Raw genomic sequence first — 22,591 nt, 5'->3', positions numbered from 1 at the left:
GCCCCATGGCCAGCACAGGGCTGAAGGCAGGTGACTCACTGTAACAGTGCCCATCTCGGGCTACAAAACACAGATCCAGGTTTGCTGAAGTTTGGGGGTTGCTGGGCTCAGGAATTGGGGATCCAGGCCCATTTCTCACCCCTCCTCCTTTCCCCAGCAGGGAGGACGGGGCGTTTCGGAAGCCAGAGCCGGGGTTTGCGGAGCTGGAGAGGGGACTCAGCCATTTCTGTCTGAAAAGTGCCGTCTTGCAGCAGATGCTGCCGGGATTCAAAGGTGAGTTGGAGTCTGGGGGTGGCGTCTCCTCTGGTTAGAGCGACCCTGGCCCTGGGGAGGAGTCGGGGACTCTAGTGATGTCACTGACCCCGGGCTCCATCTCACAGCCCCAGCTCCGCGCGTCGCCCTTCCCCATGGGAGTCGCCCTGTGGGGCTGGCTCTGTCTGCAGCGGCTGCGTTATTGGCCTCAGCTCCCTGTCACCATCTCGTAGTTTAAAGCAATTACATTAATAATCATTGGGGATTTCTCTATGAATGCAAGGGTCTGAATCCTGCTCTCTCCCGTCCTCTCCTTCCCCTAGAGACGCTGCGACGGGAGCTGGGGAGCGACACCGGTACGTGTCTGTCTCTGACGCCGGGGGCAGATTTCACACCAATAACCATGTTAACGGCAGGGCATCACGGCCTCCCGCCCCGATGTGCACCTGGAAATGGTGGAACAATGTGAAGCTGGTTGAGCCCCATGGCTGATTCACTCCTGCTGTGACATCTGATGGGGATTCGGAGCGAATCCAGATCTCAGGGGGGTGTTTCCCTTTGGGGAAAGGAACAACCACCCGAATGGTGTGAAATAGGATGGGACAAGGACAAAATATCCAGACCCTGAGGAGTCTGAAAGCCTCCATGAGTGAGTGAAAATGGTCAGATGTGGGCCGCCGAGTGTCGGGCGTGAGGAGGGGTGGTGCCCAGCTGTGCCCTGTCCGAACCCTGGGGCTGTATGAAGGAGCAGAGAAACTGCCACCTGGCACAGCAGGGGTGAAAGAAAACCCCTGTGGGTTCAACTAGCCCTGTCCCGCTATCCCGGCAGCCAACGCCAGGCCTGGAGAGGGGGAAAAAAGAAGGGAGCCTGGCTCAGTTGAAGAGGCAGGAGCTCGGTTTGCCTGCCTGAAGTTGCCAGATCAGTGACACGCCAGCCAATGGAGACTTTAGTAGGAAGTAGCCCAGGAAAACCGATCTTGACTCCTTCTGCTGGGAGGGACACCCATCTCCCCTGTTTAGGGGTTCAACTACACAGGGCCCTGGGCTGGGACCTGATGGAGAGGAAGGGCCCAGGTCCCCCTGCACTCCCTCTGGCCACTAACGATCTTGCCACTAGGCCGCCCAGCCACTGAAGGTCTTATCACAGGCTGGTTTACTGCATACAGATGAATGCATCCGATGAAGTGAGCTGTAGCTCATGAAAGCTTATGCTCTAATAAATTTGTTAATCTCTAAGGTGCCACAAGTCCTCCTTTTCTTTTTGCGAATACAGACTAACACGGCTGCTACTATGAAACCTGCATACAGACTGGCTTTGAATGTTCGTTTGGAACAAAGATGGAGCTGCTGTAGTGCATGTTGGTGTTTCTCACACTTTTCATATTTGAAATCCCTTTTTTCCCTTTGGGATCCCCTGACATTTACTATGACGTGAGAATAAAACACGTATCAAGCCTGATCCTATACAACTTGCATGTGTGTGCTTCCAGAGGCTGCCAGAAAGTAGTTGTCCTTGAGGGCTAAAAGTGCAGGAAGTGAGGGAGGGAGATTTTCTTTGCTTAAGACCATAGTAAATCCGTCAGTATCTCACGGCTCATCTGACTGCCTGTCATGAACCTCTGGGTGTTGCAATCCACCAGCTGAGAAACATTGCGCTGGATCCTTCATGATTTTGTATCCCTGTTGCCTATGAATGGGAAGAGAGTGTTACATTTTATATGAAAAAAGAAAAGGAGGACTTGTGGCACCTTAGAGACAAACAAATTTATTTGAGCATAAGCTTTCGTGAGCTACAGTTCACTTCATCGGATGCATGTAGCTCACGAAAGCTTATGCTCAAATAAATTTGTTTGTCTCTAAGATGCCACAAGTCCTGGTTTTTTTGCGGATAGAGACTAACACGGCTGCTACACTGAAACCTGTCATTTTATATGAAGGAAGTCTGAATTGGGCAGCTAGCGGCTAGAGCCGATATGGCCGAACCCCGAGAAATATTGATTTCGATGCAAGCCACCTTCATAATCATTCAGAATCCCATATGATATTGTGATATCCCATGTGATATTAGTAGGGCCCTTGGTTTTCAGTTTGCATTTGATTAAATTTTTCGGGGGACTTGATCAGTGTTTATTGCCCCAACCACAAAAACAGGAGACAATCAGTGCAAAAAGTGATTCATTTTTCTGGGTAAATATCGGGGTTTATTTTGGTGGATGGAAAGAAAGCGGGGGGGGGGGAAGCATTCAGTAAATTAATCCTTTGAATTCCATTCATCAATGTGGTTTGCTGAAGAACTCAAACAGGTCTCAAAACATAATGCCACCTCTGAGTTGAAGAAAACAATTTAATCCCCAGATAAAACTTTTTTCATTTGAATGAACAGGTTACTGTTCCAATCTTACGACTATTAGCCTATACATATTTACATTTAATAACTGGGCCGCACCATTGGCAGCCCATACACTCAGCTTCATCCCTTTCTTCTGGGTTTGTTTTTTTAAAAATTTGAATACTTCCTTGTGTTCTGAAATGTATTCTGAGACAGCTTTTCGTTTTCTTCCCATTTTAGTTTGTCAAATCTTTAAACCTTTATCTGCTAACAGCTTGAAATGTGTATGTGATGGGCGTGAGATTCACAGAATCATAGACTATTAGGGTTGGAAGGGACCTCAGGAGGTATCTAGTCCAACCCCCTGCTCAAAGCAGGACCAATCCCCAACTAAATCATCCCAGCCAGGGCTTTGTCAAGCCTGACCTTAAAAACTTCTAAGGAAGGAGATTCCACCACCTCCCTAGGGACCCATTCCAGCGCTTCACCACCCTCCTAGTGAAAAAGTTTTTCCTAATATCCAACCTAGATCTCCCCCACTGCAACTGGAGACCATTACTCCTCGTTCCGTCATCCGCTACCACTGAGAACAGTCTAGATCCATCCTCTTTGGAACCCCCCTTTCAGGTAGTTGAAAGCAGCTATCAAATCCCCCCTCATTCCTCTCTTCCGCAGACTAAATAACCCCAGTTCCCTCAGCCTCTCCTCATAAGTCGCATGTTCCAGTCCCCTAATCATTTTTGTTGCCCTCCGCTGGACTCTCTCCAATTTTTCCACATCCTTCTTGTAGTGTGGGGCCCAAAACTGGACACAGTACTCCAGATGAGGCCTCCCCAATGTCGAATAGAGGGGAACGATCACGTCCCTCGATCTGCTGGCAATGCCCCTACTTATACAGCCCAAAATGCCATTGGCCTTCTTGGCAACAAGGGCACACTGTTGACTCCTATCCAGCTTCCCATCCACTGTAACCCCTAGGTCCTCTTCTGCAGAACTGCTGCCGAGGCATTCGGTCCCTAGTCTGTAGCGGTGCCTGGGATTCTTCCGTCCGAAGTGCAGGACTCTGCACTTGTCTTTGTTGAACCTCCTCAGATTTCTTTTGGCCCAATCCTCTAATTTGTCAGGGTCACTCTGGACCCTATCCCTCCCCTCCAGTGTATCTACCTCTCCTCTCAGTTTAGTGTCATCTGCAAACTTGCTGAGGGAGCAATCCACGCCATCCTCCAGATCATTAATGATCAGTACATTCAGCTGTGCAAGCACTTCAGATCGGGTGTGCGTGCCTGTTTGTTTATTGTGTGTATCTTCTAGACTAATACAGAGCCGTTCTTCAACCGGCAGCTTTGCGTATACACAGAGACTCATGTATGCTCGTAATGCATCCATCTCTCTTAATGGATTGTACTTTCCTAAGAAAACAAGTTATTGTTTGCATATTTGAATGATACAAAAGTAGGGTGAAAATCAGAAAAAAAAAAGAATACTTTATTTTTCGGAAAAATCGGTTTAAACTGAAAACGAAGGGGCTTAGATATTAGGCAACCTGAAGCCGTGCATAGTAACCCTTTCGTTGCTGTGTCTGTATCGCAACCAGAGAGACTGACACCCCACCTGTGTTTAGTAGCGATGGCAATGAGGCAGAGCGTCAAGCCGAAATGGCATTAGCTCTTGCAGGATAGGGAAGGCCTCCAGGATTAGACAATAACCAAGTCTCTGAGCCAGGAGGGGAAAGAAAAAACGAGGAGGAATATGTGGGGAGAGAGGCCCCGGGTTCGGAAACTTGCTCAGATCCAGTTCCTGTCTCAGCCCTGGACAGATTTTGCCTGGTCCCTAGCTCTGCGTAGTTCCCGCTCTGTTGGGGGAATGGGCCGTCCTGGGGAATGTCGGGTTTAAAGGGTCTCAGTGGGTTTAGTCCTGGTGGGAGGGGGGGGGTCTACACTGGAGTGACCGAGCATTTCCCCAGTGTGAGAGTCTATAACGTCTCTGCAGAGAAAGCGCCCATGAGACTCAGAATGTGAAATGACCTAAAGTCTGTTCTGAAATCCCCCCAAATAACCCTTCTCCCCCTGACAGGCTGCAGAATAACATCCCCGGGTCCCTCCAGATTCTCCCAGCTTGTCCGGGGGAGGGAAATGGGCCTGGCTCAGGTAGGGATGCTGGGGGGTTCCTGCAGGAGCCGCAGGGACAGCGAATACACCGGAAGTGGGAGTTTGATCTAAGGGTGGGAGGGTGCAGGAAGTGCACAGGGTGGAGAAAGGGAGGAGGGCAAGGTGTGATGAACCTGCTGAGACTTGATAAATCCGGGGTCTCAGTTCTAGGAATAGAGCCATGGGGTTGGGTGTGGAAATTCCCCTCTTCCACAAAGAGGGGAACAAACCGGCCGGGGCTGGGAAAACTTCCCAGACTCCTAGTGCTGGAGGGGCGTTGTTATGAGATATGAAGGGGACACCCAGCAAAGGGGCTTAGGGAAGATGCCCCATTCCCTGACATCCAGCTGCCTGAAATGGGGAGGGAGTTGGGCTTCCTATCGGGGAACCTCCCTGGGCCCTGCTGCGGGCTCCATCTCTTGTATCAGCCTCTGGTAAGTCTGTGTCTGATGAAGGTGAAGACCCTGCCCTCTCTATCTGCTGGGAAGGATGAGGGGCTCTCTCCGTCTCCCCTCACTCTAATGCTTTCTGGGTGTTCGAGCTGGTTGTGGGTGGGGCTCTGCTGACTGTGTATCCATTTGATTGGCCCCTCTCCCCTATGAAGAGTGGGGCAGCAGGTCCCCTTGCTCTTTCAGGGGCCGGTGACCTTCGAGGAGGTGGCTGTGTATTTCACCAGGGAAGAGGGGGCTCTGCCGGACCCCTCTCAGAGAGCCCTCTGCAGAGACGTCATGCAGGAGAACTACGAGAATGTGACCTCGCTGGGTAAGGATTCCTGTCCCCTCGGTTATTAGAAGGGGAAATGAAGAGTTAAGGTTCACACCACCCCCACAACCTTAACTCTGCCCTGTTTCAGCAACACCCCGACACGCCAGTGACACACACACTAGCCCTCTGCTGTGACACAATGCTCTGGGAACAGGGCACAGGAGCAGAACAGCGCAAAGTCTAACAACTTCCCTTTGCTGAGGCAAAACTTTGACTTAGGTCTCGCAGAGCAAACAGAAGCTTCCAATCTCTGGCCTGCACTCAGAGATTGAGCCTACACCACACGAACCATCCCAGACTTTCAGAATATTACCATGCGTTTTCCCTCCCCCTGAGGAGTCCTTCTGAGTCCTTACTTTCACTTACCCCTCTCTAAGCCCTGGAGACCACTAAGTATGTATGCTACCAAAGTGCCAACAATGCTCATGGAAAGTACCCACCCCCGTGCACATTTATTGTTGCAACCTTCAACACTCAGCACTGAAATGAGGCATTAGTCCTCCAAGGTTCACGTGCACGTCCCTTCGTATCACAGTCACAGCTCCGCCAAGCTGTTCCAACGAATCCTTCCCCCATCCAATTACAGCTACAGCTGACCCAGTGCACACAACACAAACAATGGCATGTTCTTAGTCCTTCCTTGTATCTATTGTAGATTCATAGATTTGTAAGGTCGGAAGGGATGATTAGGTCATCTAGTCTGATCTCCTGTATCACACTGATCATTGAGTTTCATCCAGTTACTGCTGTATTGAGCGGAATACCTTGGGTTTGACTAAATCATCTCCCATTTCCTTGGTAGTTTATTAACCTTACTGCACCATAGTCAGTGGCTAATGCTAGCTCCAGGGTTATGGGGTGGGGGTAGAGTTAAGGCTGTGTTACAGGGGTGGTGTGAACTTTCATGCTTTATTTCCTGGTTTTCAGAGCTCTAAGTTTACTCACCGTTTATGTTGTGGAAGGGCATACGGCAGCACTTGGCAACCCTAACTCTGTGTTAAAGAAGTTAATTCGCTGGGCCTAGAGTATAATTTTTTGTGGTTCAGGGCAAAACTCCCAAGAGGAACTCCTGGAGAATGCAAAAAAAAAAAAATGCATGACAGACATTGTCAGAAAGCGATTCGTGGGAGGGCTCACGCTCTGATGCGTGATGCATCTCTGGTGCAGTGGCCACCGTGGGTCCTCTTGAGCTACCCAATTAGTTTGAGAGGAGATGGCTGGAAACACTTTAGCAGAGCCTCAGAGTATGGCTACATTGCAACGTAATCCCACCCTTAGTGCGGCCTCGAGTCTGCTGACCGTGGGTTTGAAAGCCCAGGCTGGAGCATCTACACTCATTGGTGACCCTAGGTTAAGAATTTTTGAGCCCAGACTGAATACCGGGGCTCCAGCATCCACTCGGCAGTTTGCAGGTCCAAGTCCAACCAGCCCTATCCCAGACTTCCTCGTGCCTTCCCGAAGTGTGGCAGCTCCAGCCCTTTGTTTGTGGTGCAATGTGGGGGAAACGTGACTGTCCTCCCCGCACGTCATGGCAACTTTTCGCATCCCGTGGACACGTCCCGATGAGCTCTCCTTGTGGTCTGTACGCTCCCAGTGACCGGAACCCAGCAAAAGGGAGGATTCGCCATTGGAAGAACTTCTCTTGCTCTTGGGTTTTTGCCTCTGTCTCACAAACTGGTCAGAGCTTCGGGGAAACGCCGGTGGACGTTCTGGCAGCATTTTCTGACCCACCGAACGCACCTGATAGAGCTAATGATGGTGCAGGAGGAGGAGGATGAAATGGACATGGAATACTCAGATTAGCTGCTGCTACCCATGGCTCTCGGTGTAGCTGCTGCTGTCCCCCCCGTAGGCTGGCGCTTCTGGAGCACATTGGTGGGATCACATCGTCGTGCAGACCTGCGGTGACCAGCGATGGGCGCAGATTTTTTGCGTGAAGAAAGCTACATTTCTGGAGCTTTCTGAGCAGCTCGGCATGATCCTCCAGCATCATGGCGCACACATGACAGCAGCCCTACTGGTCCCGAAGGGGGCAAGGGGTTGCCATGGAAAGTATGCAAGAGGCAGGTTTGCCCTGTCCAGCTACTTTTAAGTCCTGGTTACTTGGGCCACCCAACCATGGTGTTGGCCAAAGTGTTCCTGGGATGCATTGCATGGTACCATGGAGGGGACTCGGGCCATGGTGGGAGTGCAGCAGGAGCCTGCCCACTTGTGGTGATTAATGAAAGCAGCCACTCAGACAGGTCTTTTTGCTGCACTCTGCCTTCCTCCCTCAACCGGCGTTCCTGTTCCAGGACCTGCGATGCAATTGTTGGGAATCATTAGGAAAGGGATAGATAATAAGACATAAAATATCACATTGCCTCTGTATAAATCCAGGGTACGCCCTCATCCTGAGTACTGCATACAGATGTGGTCGCCCCGTCTCAAAAAAGATATATTGGAATTGGAAAAGGTTCAGAGAAGGGCAACAAAAATGATGAGGGGGATGGAACGGCTTCCATATGAGGAGAGGGTAATAAGACTGGGAGTTTTCAGCTGGGAAAAAGAGACGACTAAAGAAGGATATGATAGAGGTCTATACAATCATGACGGGTGTGGAGAAAGTAAATAAGGAAGTGTTATTTACTCCTCTCATAACATGAGAACTGGGGGTCACCCAGTGAAGTAAATTGGGTGGTTTAAAACAAACAAAAGGAAGTATTTCTTCACACAACGCACAGTCAACCTGGGGAACTCCTTGCCAGAAGATGTTGTGAAATCCAAGACTATAACAGGGTGCAAAAAAGAACTAGATAAGTTCATGGAGAATAGGTCCCACAATGGCTACTAGCCAGGGTGGGCAGGGATGGTGTCCCTAGCCTCTGTTTGCCAGAAGCTGGGAATGGGGGAGAGAGGATGGATCACTGGATGATTCCCTGTTCTGTTCATTTCCTCTGAAGCACCTGGCATTGGTCACTGTCGGAAGACAGGACACTGGGCTAGATGGACCTTTGGCGTGACCCAGTATGGCCGTTCTTATGTTCTTATATTTGCTCCCATGCTGGAACCCTGTCCCCCAGCGCTGCAGCCCGCGTGTGCCTTTCCATTTGCCCTGACTCCTTCCCTCTTTGGTATTGCACAGGGTTGTTGGTCCTCTCCAGGATGTCAGCCATAAGTTCATTGTGGACACGCCACCTCTGGGACAGGTCTGTGATGGTGCAGAGACTGAAGCTTCTGCTGGAGTGTTCACGGGCTGCCGAGGAATGACAGCCAGGACAGGTCGAGCTGCCTGCAAGCAGACCTAAAACGAAACATTATTGTCCGAAACGGCTCAGTGCAAAAGCTCGCGGGGGGAAATACTGGTGGAATCTGAAAGAAAAACCGGATCTTTCGTAAAACTGACCTTCAGTATAGCGTGAGAGGAATGCCGCAGATCCCAGAAGCTCCATGGACACTACTGGGTTAATCGCAGTGAAAAGTCCATACGGAGAGTGGTAACTTGAAAATCCCAATTTTGCTTAAAATTACAGAACGTTTGGGGCTCTGGGGGAAGCGACATGGCCATGACCTGCTCCATAGGCCTTCTCTATCCTTTCAAGCATTCCGCATTTTGGAGGACACAACCGTTCTTGTGGTTCCTGGATGGCAAAGAGAGATTTTTATCCCAGGCCTTTGGTGGCAAGCCGGCCATGTATGCCCTAACCCTAACCCGGAACATCTTAGCAAGAATATGAGTTTCTGGTAAAGCTTTATTTTTAATGCTTGTTTCAGTGTTTGTGCTTCCTGGTCTCCAGTTTGAACTGCACGTGGTGGTGGAGGGGGCAGGGAGAGGCCAAGGTGTGCTGGTGGTGGTGGAAATAAAGGCAGGGTGGGTGCTCCAGGAAATGGGTTTGGGGAGGGGGAAGGAAGGGGCACTTTTTGGCAGGAGCTTCTGGGTGGCAGGAGCAAGGACTGCTTGGGAGAGTGGGCTGCAAAATAGTTGGGGACATAGGCGCTGGGTGCTCTGGGGCTCGAGCACCCATGGAAAAAAAATAGCCGGGGGGGGGGCCGGCTCAGCACACGCCAGCCACAGCTGTGGGGCGGCCCCAGGGCTGGCCCCGATCAGCTGTTCGGCAGCTGGCGGGAGGTGCTCCGGGGAGGGCGGAGAGGAGCCAATGGGGGGCAGGGGGACTTTGTGGGGAGGGAGCTGAGAGGAGCAAGTGAAGGGCGGGTTGGGGGGGCGTTGGGGGGAGGGAGTGGAGCAAGGTGGAAGAGGCGGAGCATGGGTGGGGCCTCAAGAGAACTGTGTTGGGGGGCTTCAGGGTGGAGCAGCCACCGAACAGCTGATCAGGGGCCAGCCTTGGGACCACTCCTCAGCGGTGGCTGGTGTGTGCTGAGCCCCCCCCCCGCTACTTTTTCCCATGGGTATCAAATCCCCCCTCATTCTTCTCTTCTGCAGACTAAACAATCCCGGTTCCCTCAGCCTCTCCTCGTAAGTCACGTGCCCCAGCCCCCTAATAATTTTCATTGTCCTCCACTGGACTCTCTCCAATTTGTCCACAACCTTGCTTTTGGAGGGTGGGGGGGCAAAACTGGACACACTACTCCAGATGTGCCCTTACCAGTGCCGAATAGAGGGGAATAATCACTTCCCTCGATCTGCTGGCAATGCTCCTACTAATACAGCCCAATATGCCGTTAGCCTTCTTGGCAACAAGGGCACGCTGCTGACTCATCTCCAGCTTCTCAGCCACGTAATCCCCAGGTCCTTTTTTGCAGAACTGCCACGTAGCCAGTCGGTCCCCAGCCTGTAGCGGTGCCTGGGATTCTTCCGTGCTAAGTGCAGGACTCTGCACTTGTTGAACCTCCTCAGATTTCTTTTGGCCCAATCCTCCAATTTGTCTAGGTCCCTCTGGACCCTATCCCTCCCCTCCAGCGTATCTACCTCTCACCCCAGCTTAGGGTCATCCGTGAACTTGCTGAGGGTGCAATCCATCCCATCATCCAGATCATTAATATTTTTTATATTCTCCTTTTCTAGAGGAACTAGAGTCTGTTGCTCCTGAATTATAGCACCTAATTCCCCAGCCTTCTCCAGACCCTGGGGGATTTTCAGACTCCCTCCCATTTCGCCTGATTTGCTAGAGTCCCTAATTCCATGTGTGGCACATGAACCGCCGGCTCGGGGAGGCTAGCCCCTGGCCCAGCCAGCCCCTTCTGCCTGACTTCCTGCCCGTTTCTCCTGCCCCAGCCCTGGGCCACCCACACGCCTCCAGCCCCAGAGCACCCGGCGTCGTGAGCACGGGCTCCATCCCCCTGGAGTCCCTGCCTGCAGCCTGGGGCCCCCCCAAGCCCCAGCCCGGGGCCAGGGAAGAGCCCCAGAGCACTGGCAGGCAGCAGGAGGAGACCTGGGGGCAGAGTGTGGGCTCAGTTTGTGATACCTGCTGCCCATGCCTGATTCCTCAAGATGTGCTTTCCTGGCATCTAATACACCTGAGATACCATGCTCACTCCCTCCTATTGCTTAGTCCTTTGACTTCCACCAGCCCGTGCTCGCTGATCCCAACTTCCCTGGGACTCTCTTTCTCAGAAAGAAGCAGGTGGTTTTCTTGCCCGGAGCCATCTTCCCTTTCTAGGCTGTGGAGTTACAGTCTCCGTGTTCTAGGCCTCCCTTCGAGGAGGATTGTCGGGTGGTGTGTTTTCCCAGCAGAGATGGGGTTAGTTAAATCCCTCTTTTAGCCGAGCCTCCAACATGTTTGAGCCTCTGGGGAGCTGGCCCCGGCATATTGCAACTTCCACCTGGGCTGGGGCTAAAATAATAGAATTTTTGTGTGTGATAAATCTCCCACAAACCCACCGGATTTCCTTTCCCTCTGCAGAGTTCCCGGTTTTCAAACCTGACGCGATCTCCCATCTGAAACAAGAGGATGAGCCGGGGGTCCCAGAGATCTCTGATTCAGAGGAGACAGAGAGCCTCAGGATTGCTTACACAGGTGAGGAATCATGAAATCAATTCGAAACCTGTCCGTGTCTGAAGGACACAGCTGGGATTGCCGACAGAGACTTTGTGAGTTCTCAGAGTTCAGGATTGTCCCCAGCAGGTTTGTATCCTCAGGGCAGATGTCGCTCATGACTTCCTACCCATCCTGAGTGACACCTGGCAGTAACTCCCTCCTTGGCCTCCCTTCCCCCTGAGTGTTTGGATGGGATTTACAGTAAGAATTGATCCCCTCCCATTCCGTGGGAAAGACTTTGGGGAAATTCAGTTCCTGACTAATTCCCATTTCTCCAGCACTTACTTTGGTTTGCTCTGCCCTGTTTCTGAGGCGTCTCTCTCTACCCCAGCAGGCGATGGGATGGTGGGTGAGAATGAGGAGAAGAAACTTCCTCAGGAAGATGCTGAGCAAGTGGAACCACGCATGGCGTTGCTGCAAATACCTCAGGAAGATGTGTCCTGGAGTCACGAGCAGAGAGAAGGTTGTGAGGGTCAGCACAAGCCAGAGAGGAGGCAGAGAAACAAGCCAAGGGAGAAAACAAATAGCTCCATTCATTATTGGGGGCCTCACGAGTACCTTGGGGAAACCACAGCCCAGCACAAAATCCAAACAGAAGAGAGAAATAACCCATGCAGTGAGTGCGGGAAAAACTTCAGTAGATGTGACAACCTTATTAAACATCAGAGGATCCACACAGGGGAGAGACCTTATGAGTGCTGGGAGGGTGGGAAAACCTTCACTTGCAGCTCAAACCTCATTGCACATCAGAGGATCCACACAGGAGAGAGACCCTATGAATGCTGCAAGTGTGGGAAAAGCTTCATTTAGCGCTCAAGGCTTATTATACATGAGAGGAGCCACACAGGAGAGAGACCCTATGAGTGCTGTGAGTGCGGGAAAAGCTTCACTCGGAGCTCAGACCTTCTGAGACATCAGAGGATTCACGTGGGAGCCAAGACCTTCTGAGTGCTGTGAGTGCGGGAAAAACTTCGCTCGGAGTTCAGACCTTATGAGACATCAGAGGGTCCACACAGCCTAGAGACACTACAGATACTCTGAGTGTGGGAAAGCTTGTCTCAGAACTCAGCCCTTACTTCTAATCAGAGAATTTGCAAAGGAAATAAACACGAAGAGAAGTTTATCAAAGGCTGACAACAGGTTTTTGGCTTTTTTTGCTCTTGACTAGTTTTTGCTAATTCCGTCTTAAAAGCTCTTTGAACTATTTGTGTCACATAGTCTCTTGGGTCCCCTAGGTGGGTTGCCTGTTTTTCTCTTTTGTAGCTCTCCATTCTTTGGGATTAATCCTCTGCTCCATCCTATCAACTCTTTTATTCTATGAGTCATGGGAACGTGTCTCCCTACCAGGAATGTTATTAGCTCCAGGGGACAGGGGTGACCTAAACTAGCTCCACTGAGATAAAGTTACCTGCCCCTCATCTCCACTCGGATTTCCCCTGGCCTTAGCTAGCTTGATGTCAAACCACAACTATTTCTGCAGTAAAGACATAGCCTGTGTATAGTAGCTGGGGGGGTCTAGCAGGTGTACTCAGAACCTCACCAGTGCTCCATCAGTTTTCCTTGTCTAAACAACCCTGGAGTGTCTCATTTCTACTGTTGCTCCCACTGCAACGTGATTGTTAGAGTCACCAACTTACCTTTGGGCACCGATTCCCTCATTCCCATTGTTCTCACATTGCCATGGATTGTCCTGAACATCACTTATTTTTTGTACTGTTTTCTCACTTAAAATATATTTGATTATAGCAAATTATTTGATCCCCAAAGACAATTGGGTGTGTCAGAGGGATTCCCTCCTTTCCCATCATCCCAGCAGTGTTTCCTTCTGTCTCAGCTGTGTAGCGTTTATCTTCTTCCTATTCTATCCCTCCACTTCCCATAGTTCCCCAAGACACAGTGTTCTGAGCTCTCCATGCTTGGGAATCACGGTTCGATTTCTTTGGGTCACCAGACCTGGAAGGAGAATTTTTAATGGATCTAAAACTGCGTGATTATTCTTAGTTTAAACCTGCTTTTTCATCTATAGGCAAAGCCACTTCTTGTCTTTTTCCTTCTGAGTTGGGATTGGTTTTGGATGGGAAGGCTGGTAGTTTTTTCCCATTAAGATGATGCTAAAACGTTCCTAAATCACATGACTCAGTAACTGTGAGACAGCGTGGAGTGAAGCAGGTTTCAAAGGATGAGAGGAGAAGATGGTGGGAGAATCTATTGTCCTGATTCTGAGTTATCAGGTGTATCCTGCTCTGGAATTTAACTTTCTGTGAAACCAAAAGGTTCTTTCCCCTCGGTGAGAGGTGGGTTTGTTTCTCTCTCCTGAAGGCCGTTGGTTACATAACTGGATATTAGTTTTGTTTGACTGAGTGTAACAGATTTCCTGGGGACTTTGAGCCAAATGGTAAAATAGACTATTTTTTTCTTTTGTTATTTTCCCACCGTGCCATGATGACCCGGAGAAAGTCCAAGTGCAGTTCAGTCAACGGCAGAATACGCCAAGTTATCGGACATGCTAACAAAGCCATAGTAGCGTGTTTCAATCTCTGCTCTGAAATCGTGATCTATGGTAGACCCCAAACTGTGCAACTAACTGAAGCAAGTGCAGATGATCAGAGGGGTGTTCAATTGTTCAGGTCAATATTGTCTCAGACGATCCATGGGGAGAATTCCAAAGTAAGAGGCATGGAACTGTAAATCTCCTTATATTTGGTTCTCAAACTGGTTATGTCCAAGGCCCTACAGGAGGTTACTCCTGAAGATCTCGCCTGGCTAATCTTGTGAATTAGGAAATGCTGTCTCAGACTATGCAGATGTGGAGGAAAGAGAAGTGTTGCTTTGCTGAACTCACCCTTTCTAGTTGCGGCAATTGTGTATACAATGAAGTCAGTGTTGAATGTGAGACAGCTGCAAAAAAATAACTCTTTTCTCATAGAAACCTCACCTCTGGTAACTCAGTGAGACTCAGATCCAGGCCTGTAATCTGGTTCCTAATTTAGATCTGTGACACCATTTTAAAGAAATAAACTGGACCTGTTTGAGAGGCCATTCTTCACTAAAATTACTCAGATTTTGGGTGGTCTGGTAAAGGATTCTGCCACGGAGAAGTGTAAATTTACCCTGACCAAGGCGAAGGATTTGCAAGAACTCAGGTAGAAATAACAGGCACACACTTGTTCATTTTCACTCCGGGGAAGAAGCTGTGATGCACTAGGACCCAGGTCAAACTGTTTTTGGAACATCACGGCTGCTACTCTGAAAACTGCATAGTACAGCGGCACCAATTACATCCCCAAAGGACGCCAGGGTTAGATTGGGAGCAATTGTCCTCTACTGTTGAGATCCAAAGTTCCATGAGGCAAAGTGAGAAATGGTTGGTGCCTTCAGAGGAGATTCCTGGCCCATGGATCCCAGTCTGGCTGGCTGGTCGGACAACATGGACTTTCGTGCTGTGGAAGGGGTGGTAACCAATGAAGGAATGAATGGGTCAGGCCCAGAGTTCAGACTGCAGCATTCACAAATCTTGCGTCCTGATTCTATGCTTTTGTCTCTTAGTTTTGTTCTTGCGTCTTATGCATTTGGACCCCTTCTCCTCCACCTCCTGCTACTTCGGAAGATTACGAAGTGTAAAAAAAAAAAAGTACAGGTGTTTTTTATCATGATGGAAACCTGCCCTCCTAGAAGAACTACCACTTCACCAGTCAGTCCCCAGCCTGTAGCATTGCATGGGATTCTTCCATCCTAAGTGCAGGACTCTGCACTTTTCCATGTTGGCCCCATCTAGTTGACTATGCTTGGTCAGGCCCAGCTGATGTTGGGGGTCTTATTTGAAGGGTTGTTAATGGAGGCGGAGAGCCTGTATGGTTCAGCGAATGTAGTGCTGGTAAAGTAAAGGAATGTATGTTAACAGGGCATATCAGGGCATTGCTGAAAAAAGGCAGAGTTAAGGTTATGTGGGCAACCTTAACTGTGCAGTTTGAATTTTGCTGACATTGCAGTTCTGAAAGGAATAACATCTCACCAGTAAACTTCAGTAGGCATTAACCAAGTTTTTCGCCCTTTAATTAATAGAAGCAAGGGAGGTCCGGGCTGCCAACTAGCTATTAACCAGCTAGCAAGGCCAACTGCAGGCCTAGATAGAGGGAAAGAAAACAATGAAAATGCCCATCAGCAAAGAGTCCTTTAAAACAAATACCTGTCTCCTACCTGCACGGCTAATGGTGGAAAGAAGCAAAAGAAAGTGACTGAATGCAATTCTGTCAGGGAAAGGTTTCACACCTCCATCCTGGGTGTCTTTGTTGTAAAGGTGAAGAGGGAGAAAAGTCAATTGAATTCACAGGAAGACGTTAGCAGATTTCTTCCCCTTTCCAGGCCCCAGAGAGCGAACGCTGTTTTCCACGTAACCCTATGCTTTATAGTTAACTCCTCCCCCTTGCTCTGAATTTCTTCTAGTAACAAACTCTAGTTTTGCTGTAGGCTTCGATGAGTAAAGGGCCATTTCATTTCCCATTCAACCTGCCTCACGTACAGTTGAGACCTCTTTCCCTCTCCATGGGTCCTGCCTGTGCGTGTCCATTCACACTCCATCCGTTCTTCTACACCTTCCCAGGGTGGAGGGCTTAGTGACCAGGTCTATGGGTAACATGTTGTCAGGGTGTCACTTAAATTTCAAAAACCCAAGAAGATCCCGGCAGCCCCTGGCTCTTTCTGCTCCCCCTCTCCCTGGGCGGTTCAGCTGGCCTGCAAAACCTTGTTTGACATCACAAAGGGACTGTGGGTTTCCCAGGTCACCAGATAACTAGGCAATGAAACCCTCTCTGCAGGGGCCTGGCCTGAGCCTGGCATAAGTGGGTCTGCTCTGCACAATAAGCGTGGGATCCAACTCGGGTTTGAGCCCAAGCCCCCAGTCTGTGCAGACACAAATCAGTCCGACTTGGGTCAGCCGGCACTCAGGACCCAGGTCCGAGGACACAGCTAGGGAGGACGGTCAGATCCCGAGCCCCGTCCCTGTCATTGCACAGTGGGGACGCAGATCAAGCGGCAGATCCAAGTCAGAATGGCTGCGTAGTGCAGTGTGGGCAGGTAACACAACCCCCCACAAGTCCTCAGTGGTGGATCAGGCAGCAAAGGATCATTGGATCCCAGCGGTTGTGAAAGCGGGTGAAGGCTGCGGTGAGTTGGGATCTCCAGTCGTCTCAGACTTTCCCCGCCGCTGGCCCCAGACCTCCTGCTTGTCATGACCGTGCGGTCGCTGCCGGCGCATCAGCTGCCCCACGTTCAAAGAAAACACCCGCAGGCGTCTACCGTGCCCTGAAGGCGTCTCTCAAGAAAACTGCCCTGGCCATCCCAAGTAGGGTGACCAGATGTCCCGATTGTATAGGGACAGTCCCGATATTTGGGGCTTTTGTCTTTTATAGGCGCCTATTACCACCCACCCCCGTCCCGATTTTTCACACTTGCTAACTGGTCACCTATTCACAAGTTGGGAGGAGCAAGCCACCAACTGACCTCAGTGGTGCCACATCCTTCCTCAGGCAAGTGGCCTGCTTCGAGGAGAAGCGCCTTGTCCTCCAAATCGAAAAGGGAGAGAAAAGGAAGGAAAAAGAAATCTTTCTCCCAACGGGCAGCTGACCTGCCAGGAAATGTCTGTACCTACTGCGGGCGGATCTGTGGTTCCAGGCTCCGACTCCCTTGTCCTCTCAGGGCCCGTAGGTAAATCCATGTTAGAGATCATCCTCGAATTGAGGGATCGCCGCCGGTGGCAGACATGTAACATGGCTGCGAGACCTGGTCAAACACATGTAATCCCAGGCTCACAATGCAGCGGGGATGGTTAAACGTGGGCTTGGAAAAAACCAAGCACAGAAGCCTGCTGGTTTTCCTCTTCTTGTTGGGTTTCTTGGGACCACTAAGAGCTGTAGGTTTGTCACAGGACAAAGAGCCCTCGTTTGTCTCTGAGACAATCTAGTGTGGGGCTGGCTGGATGAGGAAAGAGAAGGGCAGAACGATTAGTGGGGAAGAGGAGCTGAGTGAGAAGCATTTGGGCTCATTGCACATCCAGCACTCACCGATAGCACTGCTGATTCTTCTCGCGAGACAAAGGCTGCCTTCTCAGACCCAGCAAATTACATCTAGAAAAGGGGATGGACATTTTTATGTATCATTTCCTCTAGTTTTTTAGAAAGGAAAATTGAACAGATAGAAATTCCAATCTGATCAGCTGTATTGACCAGGCAGTGTGTGATCAGCAAAGCAGGGTCTTTAGATCCACCATACAGATGTCTGCCACATCAACTCATAAAGTAGCAGCCGTAGTAGGTTGTTATCCTCAATATAGACTGGCCATTGGTTTGAGGAGGGGGGAATGAGACACAAACACACACACAGACTTCCAGGGAATTTCACAGCTATTTGCCATCAGCTGGGGAATGTAGAAAATGCACTATCCAACCCCTGCAGTGTTCCTATGCATCTCCAATAATTCCCGTCATCCCCCCCACACATGTTCCTAACTCCCTTCCACCCTCAGTGGCTCTTGCCTCTGTCTCCTCCTTGCTCCTCACCTCTTTGCATTGGGATCAGACTGGTTACTCCACCTATTCCACCCTGCTTGGTGCCAGCATGGGGATCATGGAAAGCACCGGAGAGACACACTCCCTGCTCTCCTTGCTGATGCTCGATGCCACACCAAACCCTGGTGTCCTCTCCATGGCTGCAGTGTCGAGGGAGCCCAGTGAGATGGGATGAGAGTTAAGGAGGGTGGTGGAAGGCAGACAGCTTGCAGGGGAGGAATTCTCTCTTTCTCTCCTCCGCTTTCTGTTCTTTCCTTTCCCTGCCAGGATGGCGCCTTCCATTTCAGATGAGACAGGTACTGAGAATGCAGGAGGTTTCAGAGCAGAAAGACCCCGTGAGCTCAGGGGAACCTGCTCCCGTCCCGAATTCCGTCCCATCTGGGGTCTGCTAGCTGGGAGGGACCCAGAGCTCTGCTTGCAGCCGGAGCTTGAGCATCTACACTGCAATGAAATAGCCTGAGCCCTGTGAGCCCGAGTCAGCTGGCACAGGCCAGCCCTGGGCTTTTTAATTGCAGTGTAGACTGAGCCCCTGAGCCCCTGTGCAGGGCTGTACCTGCAGCTCCAGCCCTGAAGGGATGGTGCACCACGTGGCTGGTTTATCCCTTCCCCGCTGGGGTGCTTTACAGGGAAACACGTTTTCTCCGCAGGGAGCCACGAGCAGGAAAACCTGTCTCGGGCAGCGTTCAACCTCGTGGAAACTCTCGTGCATCTCGTGCATCTGCAGCCTCTTCCTGTCCCCTCCCCGCCACCTGGCCACAGGTGCCATCTGGCCCTGGTGCCTTGTCTTGCCTTGGTTCCTGGTTCTGTCCTCTGGGCACAAATCCACCAGCTCTGGCAGAGTCGTGGGGCTTTGGAGGGGAGGAGGTTTGGTGTTTGTTTGGTGGAGGATCACAGTGATTGTTGTTGAGTCACACCAGGATATGTTTTGTGAATCTTCTTCCAGGCAAGCGATGCACTGAAAGGGCCCCTGCTTGAAGTTCAGCCAGCGAGCTCCCGCCCTTGGAGCTGGGGCTGCTGCTATTTTATAACCAGCAACAGAGGGCTTGTCCCCCTGACACTTTCCCCAGGGTCTGCCTCTCAGAGCCTTATTCACTGCAGGTTGGCATCTTACTCTAGCACCCGCTTGAGGATTCCCCTGGTTTTGGCGCACACTGCAATCCGATTGAACAGCGGGAAGGAGAAGCCTGGCTTTAGTATGCTTCTGAAACACTGCATGCGCTTGGACAACTTTAACTTCCCTGTGCGTCAGGGCAACACCCACCTTTGCTTGTGGCATGAATGAACAAACAATAAGGTAGCAGCCGAGGGCACTAAAAGAAAAACTAGATGAAAGGAACTTTGTGCAATAGTCCGGCCTCTGGGCTGGGATAAAATAGCGAATTCCAGCACGGGCCATGGGAGTAACAAACCTTAGCCCGTTATTTTGCCTTTAGCCCAGCTCCCGGGCATAAAATGCCCTGTTCTTAATGGGGTAGGAGTCAGCAATTATTGAATTAAAAAATCTTCAGGGGAGTAGCTGCAAGGGGTCCCCAAAAGTTTCTTTCTGTTGACATCTGTACAGGAATGAGGCGTAAAGCAGAAATGGGGGGAGGGGCTCTAAATTTAAATCACTTTTAGAGAGAAATGTGTTCAGACCCAGTGAGACTGGATGTATGGAAGAACTAAGAAGTGATCCCCAGCTCCTTCCCCCAAGTCTTAGGTGGGGATTAGCGGCCAACAGCTGCGGCTGCTGCTCTGAGGGGAGCGGTATAAGCTATCTGCCCGTGGGCGCAGCCCACCAGCTGGTTCACCGGGGGCAGAAGGTGACTTGCTGGGCAGGGATGCCGCACCGGCTGGGGTCTGGAATATGAACAGGGGTCTAAGGAACCTGCCTCCAGTGGGGGCATCACAGTCATCAAGAGTCCAAGCTGCTTGGGGGTGAGCATGGGGGGCAATGGCCCCAGCGGATTTTTTGTGCATCCCTTTCGCTCCTTGCCCACAACAACCTGGCAGCCCGCAGCTTTCTCTTTGCACTACGATCAGGTGCTCTGTGGAAAGGGCCTTCTAGGAATCGGTGTTTCTGGAGTCATAAAGGAGAAGGAAAAGTTAATGCCTTAGAAAAGTCGCTCTGTGCGTTAGAGGGATGGGAGGGTGGCTAGAAACCACTCTGCTCTCGTCTCTTCCCTCTGATTTCCTTTAGAAAACCTGAAGCAGGGAGCAAAAAGAGCTGCCCTCTCTGAGGCTTGAACTCAGGACCTTCAGATTATGAGACTGACGCGCTGCCAGCTGCGCTAAGAAGGCTTGGAAAAGCCTTGGGCTCAGTGCTTATAGGACCCTCCTCCAGCAGTGACGGAGCCTGGCGGGTGCTGGAAGAAGCACGGAGATCTGGTGCCCGGAGACCTGTCCTGGCAGCTTTCTCCGCAGCAAAGAAATCAATTCTCCCGGCCAGTGAATAATCCACCCAGAGCTAATGGCACCATTGGTGGGGGGGTCCCAAGCTTCGCACCAACCTCCCCATTTTAGAACTTACTCTCGTTATCCTCCTATGGCACTTTCCATGTGAATTGGGAAAAGCAAGCTGAGGAAGCTACGTGGGGTAATAGAAACCAGGGCTGCAGGTAAGGCTTGAACTCATAACCCCAGCAGCGAGCACCCTTGCGCTAACCAGCTGCACCACCGCAAGCGCTTCTTAACCAGGCTTGGGAAGGAGGCAGTTATCCGTCTCTGTGGTTCACACCTTTGCCTGGTGATTGAAAGGCTGCTGGTTCAAACCTCACTCAAGATGTGGCTTTTCAGCAATGAGACTCCAGTCCATTTTAATAGGAAGAAAATCTCCTCTAATCTGGTTTAGCCCCATTTGACTCCTTCGGCCTGTCCACTTCCTCTCCCCCAGTCTCCTTCCTTCCCCACTGGGGCCCTGCAGAGAGGAGCCCCCGTCAGTCTCTGTCACAGAGAGTCTGTATCTCATAGGGGGAGGGAGGGGTCGCTCTAAAACATTGGTAATGGATGGGGGAGGGGTGCGTGTGGTTAGGGGGAGAAGGAACTAACAGTGGGGCCCAGAGAGATTCCCCCACAGACTGGGGAGACCCCCTGCTGCCCACCATCAGCCAGCTGTGGGAAGAACAACTTGCGATTGCTTGGGGAAGCCACCTTTAAACACACAAGGATAACTTGCTACAATTACATTTTAATAAGATCAAAACCTCCTCAAACCCAGCGTCCCAATCACTGGGACGACTTTGTCCTGATATTTCACTGGCCGCAGGCACAAAGCGAGTCCAATTCCAGCTCCCGTTCGGAGTCAACGCCCACAGACGAATCCGGAGGCTTTTCATTCCTCAGGTTCTGCCACCATTTCATTTCCGTCCTGTTCCGAGATTTATCGTTGTGCAAAGCAACGTTAGGCCCTTGGCAGTGTCCCCCCAGGTCCCGCCTGCCGCCTCCGGGCAATTTTAAAGGGCCCGGGGACCCCCACCGCTGCCACCAGCAGCACAAGGGGGCTAAGGCGGCTTCCTGCCCACCCTCGCTCCGCATGGCGTGCCACTCTCGGAAGCGGCTGGCACGTCCCTGCAGCCCCGGGGGTGGGGGGGATCTCCACACGCTGCCCCCGCCCCGAGGGCCGACTCTGCCAACTGTGGGAATGGGAGCTGCAGGAGGGGTGTCTGTGGGCAGCGGTGGGCAGAGTCCCCTCCCGCCCCCCCCACCTAGGGGCTGCTGCCAGAGGCGGGTGCGGATCACTTTCGGGAGATGCCTGAGATAAGCGCCACACCTCTCACCCTCTCCCGCATCCCCAAGCCCAGACCCTGCACCCAAACTCTCTCCCAGAGCCCAACCCCTCTCCCTCCGACACCCAAACTCCCTCCCAGAGCCTTAGGCAGGGGTGAGTGTTGTGGGGAGGGGGGAGGCTGGGAGAGCAGGACTTGGTCCCATTCTGGCACCACCAAAAATTACACAAGGCTGCCGCCCCTGTCCAGCCCAACCCTCTGCTGATGCACCTCAGCCCCCACCCATGCGGGGTTTGAAGCTTGCGTTGCTTAAATACCAGGATACTGAGGGATTTCAGCTCCCCTTTGTCCAGCGGGAACCTTCACCCCACTCCCAACCAGAGTCTTGTCCATGGGATCATTGGACTGGGGCTGGGCCCCTCTTTGTCTTTTCTCTCTCTAGGACAGGCCAGGGTGCCTAGAACTGGGGCATCTGAGCACCCAGGACCTTCTGTGGAGCTGCCCTGCCCCTTCCCCTTCTCTGGTCTCATCTGTCATTGACTCCAGCCTGTTTTCTATCCATCGTCAGCACCATCCCAAGCCAGCTGCACTCACCTCAAAAAGACAGAGTCCCCTGACGGGTGTAAATCGCTGACGTCTCTCCTCTCTGAGCACTGACTGCCCCTCCGTTTCCTTGCCCCTCAGTCTGGGCAGAGGGGACCTTTCCCTCCAGGGCTGGAGGAGTCTCCCTTCTCATCCGCCATTGCCCCAAGCAGCCCAGCGGGTGGGAATCTTAAAAGTGCCGAGGTGACTTAGGAGCAGAAACCCCCACAGACCTTCCACCCCTGATATTCTATGAGTCACGCAATGGGCACTT

The 22,591-nt window shown here is 51.4% G+C and overlaps 2 protein-coding genes and 1 non-coding gene across 56 annotated transcripts in view; 1 reads left to right on the top strand and 2 right to left on the bottom strand.

Annotated features, from left to right (window-relative positions):
- LOC119849376 (zinc finger protein 420-like) overlaps positions 1-22,591 on the bottom strand; it is a 3,142,523-nt gene that overhangs the window by 910,240 nt on the left and 2,209,692 nt on the right. The window lies entirely within an intron of this gene.
- LOC119849403 (zinc finger protein 501-like) overlaps positions 1-22,591 on the top strand; it is a 1,099,011-nt gene that overhangs the window by 1,021,819 nt on the left and 54,601 nt on the right. The window lies entirely within an intron of this gene.
- Positions 20,239-20,311, bottom strand: TRNAM-CAU. Its single transcript has one exon. It is a non-coding gene; the product is annotated as a tRNA-Met (tRNA).

The sequence above is a fragment of the Dermochelys coriacea genome, chromosome 28 (genome assembly GCF_009764565.3).
Source record: "Dermochelys coriacea isolate rDerCor1 chromosome 28, rDerCor1.pri.v4, whole genome shotgun sequence".
NCBI classification, from domain to species: domain Eukaryota; kingdom Metazoa; phylum Chordata; order Testudines; family Dermochelyidae; genus Dermochelys; species Dermochelys coriacea.
Note: the sequence above shows the minus strand (reverse complement) of the source record. Positions and strands in the feature narration are given on the sequence as shown.